This window comes from Mus pahari, chromosome 10 (assembly GCF_900095145.1).
Source record: "Mus pahari chromosome 10, PAHARI_EIJ_v1.1, whole genome shotgun sequence".
NCBI lineage: Eukaryota > Metazoa > Chordata > Mammalia > Rodentia > Muridae > Mus > Mus pahari.
In genome coordinates this window covers 70,115,609-70,122,046 of record NC_034599.1, presented here as the reverse complement: position 1 = coordinate 70,122,046, position 6,438 = coordinate 70,115,609, and the positions used below count along the sequence as shown (strand labels likewise).

General features: G+C 46.9%; 1 pseudogene; it reads left to right on the top strand.

The window, feature by feature from the left end:
* The first annotated feature begins 261 nt into the window (after positions 1-261).
* On the top strand, positions 262-1,059 carry LOC110327223 (annotated as a pseudogene).
* The last annotated feature ends 5,379 nt before the right edge of the window (positions 1,060-6,438 follow it).

The following is a 6,438-nucleotide window of genomic DNA, read 5'->3' as shown; positions in this document are numbered from 1 at the left end:
AAGATAAACTGGGCGTGATGGCATGTGCCTTTAGATACAGTACTTGGGAAGCAGAGGCAGGTACTCTTGAGTTAGAAGCCAGCTTGGTCTCCAGAGTGAGTTCCAGGAGAGTCAGGGCCACATAATCCCAGCACTCGGGAGGCAGAGGCAGGCAGATTTCTGCGTTCGAGGCCAGCCTGGTCTACAGAGTGAGTTCCAGTACAGCCAGGGCCACACAGAGAAACCCTGTCTCGAAAAACAAAACAAAAACAAACAAATAAACAATAGCAAAACTGGCCACAAAACATGGGAACTCCCATTTTCCTAGCTGGGCTTAAGGTGCCAGCAATTGTCTCTCAGGCCTGTATGGACCCTTACAACAGGGCTCAGCTTCAGGCTGTTTCTACTCCGATGAACCCCAAGTCTCTATGGCTACGCAGGGCCCACACCAAGGAGGTGGGCGTCCAGGTGAACCTTCGAGTGGACAAGTCAGTGCAGTGTTCACTGGAGTCATGGACACTAAACAGCAGCTCTCTCTCAGACAGAACTAGCTCCAGGAAGCCCACCAGAGCTCGGAGAGTAGGGTGGAGAGCCTTGACCCCGGGACCCCAGGATGGGGAAGACAAGGAAAGCCAGGAGCTCCCTGGACCGACAAAGGCCAATCAGCTGTTGCCTCTTACATGAAGAAGGTATAGTGAGGAGCGAGCGAAACTCCCACAGGAAGGAATTGGGGGAGAAATATGCCCCCAGCCCTCAGGTCAGGAAGGGCAAGCAGTTTTTGGAACCAAAATACGGCTATTTTCACTGTAAAGGTTGTAAGACGAGATGGGAGAGTGCTTATGTGTGTTGCATCATCGCAGGTACCACCAAGGTTTATTTCCAACAGCTCTGTAACAAGTGCCCAAGAGTTTTAACCCTTACTGAGTGGAAGCAATCCAATGTCAGACCTGCTTAAGATTCTGTTGTTCCTGTTCTCAAAAGAAAAGACACATTGATCTCCGGAGGTCACATCACCAGGAGCTCTGTGACCACTGCAAAGGCAAGAAATCCTCCTGTAGTGTCTTCTTCAGCTTTAAATAAATCCAGTGATGGCGGGTGCTGTTTCTGGTTTGTACACTTGATGGTGGGGTAGTCCTCTGTGCATGCTGGCACTGAATAAATAAAATATATACATATAAACCAGGAGAAGAAAGGAAAAGAAAATCAAAAGGCTGGGTGTGGTCCTGTGCACCTCTAATCCCAGCATCCAGGAGGCAGCAGCAGAGTCAATGACGTAATCACCCAATGCCCGAGAGTCACTCTTGGTGTTCTGATCTTTTCCAAAGGGTCTGGGTCACTCCTCCAGCTCCTTCTCTCCACAGCACACCTTGTCTCCTAGGCTCAGGCTGGCTCTGCGCCAAGGTGTTGCTGTTCTCGGTGGTCATCCCGTGCCACTGCATCTCCAAGATTTGAGGGGGCTTCTGCTGCAGGTGGGCTACACTTGCATCAATAGCCTCTCCTGGGCTCTCTTCCGGACTTCAGCTGCTCTCCATGACCCCATCGTGCCTTCAAAACGTGGACCACCTGGGAGACTCTTACACCACCAGGTTTGACTACCGGCACTTGGCTGCCTCTGGAGCATAGCTTTCTGTGTGTACTGACCCTGAGGAAGTCTTCCCAGATTTCACATCACTGATCCTGGTCTCTGCATGTGTGTGCTTGCGTGTGCTTGCGTGTGCTGCGTGTGTACCCCTTGTATGCAGGTGCTGGTCAAGGTCAGAGGGAATCAGATCCCCTGAGTTCCAGAAGGTTTTGAGCCACCAGATGTGGGAGCTGGGAAACGAAGCCAGACCCTCTGGAAGACCAGAGATGTCTCTCCAGCCCCAATGCTGGTCTCTTCTTAGTCACCAATAATGTCTTGGCTCCAGCTGATCAGCCTCAATTGTCCCAATAAAGCAAAGGCTATGCCAGTGGTGCTGCTTTCTTGTTAACCACAGTTCTCAGGCCCAGCTGACCAACACCATAGATTCTTAATTCAAAATATACAGTGACCCTTATAAGAGTCTTTGCTTCCCTTGGAAATTTCACAATCCAGGCCTCCTCCATCTATCCTGCTCTCACCTTTATCCTCTTATATCTTCCAAGTTCTCACACCAGCTCACCAATGTGAGCACTCAAAGTCCTTCCACATCCTTCCTGAGACATTCAGGGCTGTTACAGCAATAGCCCACGAACCTCGTACCAGTTTCTGCCTTCGTTAGGGTCACAACTGCTGTGATGAGACACCATAACCCTGAGCAACGTGGGGAGGAAAGGGTTTATTTAGCTTACTTCCCCTGAATCAAAGTCCATTGAAGGAAGCCAAGGCCAGAACTCAAACCTGGCAGGAACCAGATGCAGAGGCCACGGAGGAGTGTTGCTTTTTGGCTTGCTCCTTATGGACTACTGAGTCTGCATTCTTAAAGAACCCAGGACCACTTGCCCAGGTGCTACCACCCACAGTGGGGTGGGCTTTCTCCCATCAATTACGAATTAAGAAAATGTTCTACCAGCTTGCCTACTGCCCGATCTCTTGGTGGTATTTTCTCAGCTGGGGCTCCCTCTTCTCAAATGACTTCTCAGTGAAGTAGACATAAAACCAGCCTGCACACAGATGATATGATAATATAGATGAGAGATCTCAAAACTCTACCATGACATTTCTAGAAACAATTTGAGCAAAGTATCAGGATACAGAATCAACTTGGAAACATCAGTAGCTTTTCTGTATGCCAGCAAACATGCTGAGAAAAAGATTGTGGACACACTCCCATTCACGATAGTCTCAAAGAAAAGAAAACATCTAGAAACAAACTGAACAGAGGAGCGGGAGACGACCTCTGCTATGAGAACTTTAAAGCCCTGAAGAGAGGGATTGACAAAGACACCAGAAAGCGGAGATGAAAAGATACCCCATGCTTATGGATTGGAAGAATTAATATTGTGAAAATGACCATTCAACCTACTCACAGATTCAATGCAAACCCAATCAAAATCTTCATCTCATCCCTCCCAGAAATGGGGAAAAAAGTGTCCGAAAATTCATCTGGAGCCAAAAAAAAAAGACCCCGCATAAGCCAAAGCAGCCCAGAGCAAAAGATGCTGGAGGCATCACGTTATAGATTTTGAGACGTATTATAGAGCCACAGCAATACTAATGGTGTGGTAGTGAAGATATACTACAGAGCCATAGTAATACAAACAGTTTGGCACTGGCACAAAAATGGACACACGGACCAGTGGAACAAAGTAGAAGACCCCAGTGTGGATACACATTATAAATATAGCCACCCGATATTTCACAAAGATACAAAAAAAAAAAAATCATACCCCGCAGAGAAGACAGAATCTTAACAAATGCTGCTGGGGAAACTGGAAGTCCACATGTAGTAAAATGAAGTTAGACCTGTATCTATCACCCCACACAGAAATTAACTCCGGATGAATCAAAGATCTCCATGTAAAACCTAAAACACAGAGACTGTTAGAAGAAAACGCGGGCAGTACTCTACAAGATATTGAAGTGGGAAGGGGCTGTCTGAATAGGACTCCGTTTGCCCAGGAAATAAGTCTATCAGTTGGCAAATGGGACCTCAGAGAACTTAGAAGTTTCTGTATACCGAAGGAAACATCAGATTGAAGTGAAAGCCCAAAAAGCAAGAGTGAATCCATGCCAGCTATAGATCTGACAGAGGATGATATCAGGGGCTGGAGAGATGGCTCAGCGGTTAAGGTCACTGGCTGCTCTTCCAGAGGTCCTGAGTTCAAATCCAAGCAACCACATGGTGGCTCACAACCATCTGTGATGGGATCCGATGCCTTCTTCTGGTGTGTCTGAAGATAGTGTACTTGTATGTACATACATACATACATACATACATACTACATAATAAATCTTAACAAAGCAAACAAGCAACAAAAAAAACTCAAAACACAGAGTCATGAAAACAAGCCGATCATTCCAAAAGACTATCGAACTGAACAGAGAGTTCCCAAAAGAAGAAATAAAAACGACTACAAATTGTCTCAAAAAAGTCTTCATTATCCTTAGCATTTAGAACAATGCCTGTCAAAGCAGCTTGGAAGTTTACAACTGATAACAAATAAAGCTGGGGAGGATGGGGGGAAGAGGGGTAGGAGGGGGAAGAGGGGGAGGAGGGTGTGGAGAACCTTTTGGGTGCCTCTTGGCAGGAGTCTGACATTGGCCAAGGACAAGGAAATGAGCTTCAGGCAGGAATCTGACATTGGTCATGACAGGGACATAAGCTCAGGCAGGAATCTGGCATTAGGGCATGATAAGGAAGTAAGTTTCTGCAAGAATCTAACTTTAGGCTGTAATAGGGAAGTAGGGTAAGGCAGGAATTTTAATCTTAGGGTGCAACAAAAGAAGTAGGGTTCAGGCAAGGTTTTGGGCTTGGACAAGGACTTGGGCTCAAGTATTTTGGTCATTATGGCAAGCCCTTTTAAACAACTGTCATGGGAGCAATCACGGGACTTTGCTTGCTGCCTTGTTAGTTCCTTATTGTACTGCTCAGCCTTAATACTTGCATGTAATTAAAATGGTATAAAAAGCGGACTGGGAAAGTTAAATTTGCCTTCAGTCTCAGAATTGACTGGGGTCACGCTACAATGTTGTCTAACTGTCCTTTTTCTTTTCTTTTCTTTTCTTTCTTTTTTATTCATTATATGNAAGTACACTGTAGCTGTCTTCAGACACTCCAGAAGAGGGAGTCAGATCTTGTTAAGGATGGTTGTGAGCCACCATGTGGTTGCTGGGATTTGAACTCTGCACCTTTGGAAGAGCAGTCGGGTGCTCTTACCTGCTGAGCCATCTCACCAGCCTGTCCTTTTCCTTTTTAATCCTCACTCCTGTGCTGGAGAACCTGTTGACTGACTGAGTGGGCTTGGTCAGGAGAGGGAGGAGTGGGAAGATGGGGAACCTATCCACTGTTGGTGAGTTGCAAACTGGTGCAGCTACTCTGGAAGTCAGTGTGGTGAGTGCTCCCCTCAAAGCTAAAGCTAAAAGTAAGACTACCATACAATGTACCTGTCACTCCTTACCACAGTACCAAAGGACCCAACATCCTGCTCCACAGACCCTTGCTCAGCCACGTTCAGAGCCACCCTACTCACCATTGTTAGAACATGGAAATAATTTAAATGTCCTTCAACTGATGGATCATGCAAATGGGTACATATACACAATGTACACTATTCGACTGTAAAGAGAAACACATTTTGCAGGTACATGAAGGCAACTAGGGAGGATTTTCTCCAGTGAGGAAACCCAGCACAGAAAGACAAATGCTGCATGTTCTCTCTCCTCTGTGGCTCCTGCCTCTGAATCCTCAGCCTGGAGTAACTGCAGAAGCCAGAGAGGAAAGGGGGGCAGTGGAGGTTGGGGGAGGGGCGCTAGAGAGGGGAATAGCGGGATGCTTGTGATAGGAGGGGAAGTGGGTGATATGGTGGGGGAGGGGAGGGCAATACAGAGGTGGGAGGGAGAGGAAAGAATAACACTAGGGGTGTTTGAAAAACCATAAAGAACCATGCTACTTATTCACCTAAAATTTTATATATAATACAAACATGCGCACACACAAATATGTGTATTTTAAGCCTCTTGGGCTGGCAACTCTCCCAACAAGAGCCATAAATGAATAAAAACTTCAGTACCAGGCATTGCTGGTTAGGTGTGTCTAAGAGACTTCCAAAACAAATATTGTTTTTCTCTTGCCTTTGGTTGCCTCCCAGAGGTCAAAGATGACTCCCTACTACTGAAGACATCATGCACTTTGGACACAGGACTTGGAGGATGCAAGCTGGATCTGACTTGAACATGTCCTCCCTGAGGATTTGCTTTCACAGTACCACAAGATGTTATGTAACCTGGCAAGGGAGGAGAGCAACCTATAATCCTATCCACCCTGTAACACCTATGAACCTCATCAATGAACAGGCTGTTAAGATATCCCTAAAGGTGCAATGTGGCACTCCTATCTTGGTGGTAACCAACAGTCATCTATTGGGACTTAATGTCCACTTAACAGGAGGGAATGGGACCTGGTACTAAAAGGCTAGCCTGGTACTAAAAGGCTAGCCAGCTACCTGGGGCTTTGTGGGGAACTGCAGGCTGGTCTCCAGTTGAGCTGAGGTCTGAACCCCGATGGTCATAATTCACCCTCATGACACAGTAGGCGTTCCCTCAGGCTCCTGGAACTCCAACCCCACTCCCACCCCCCCCACCCCCCCCTAAGGTACCACCTCTCACAGCCCCCACAAGAGAAACAATGGCCCAAGAAGCTTCTGACCTTCAGGCTAAACTCCTTCCCAGTTACCTAGCAACAGTGAAGACCATAAAAAGGGGTGCTCAGCCCCCACCACGCTCTCTTACTCTTACTCTCACTCCTTTGTCCTCACTTCTCTCTCCTCTTCCCTTTCTCT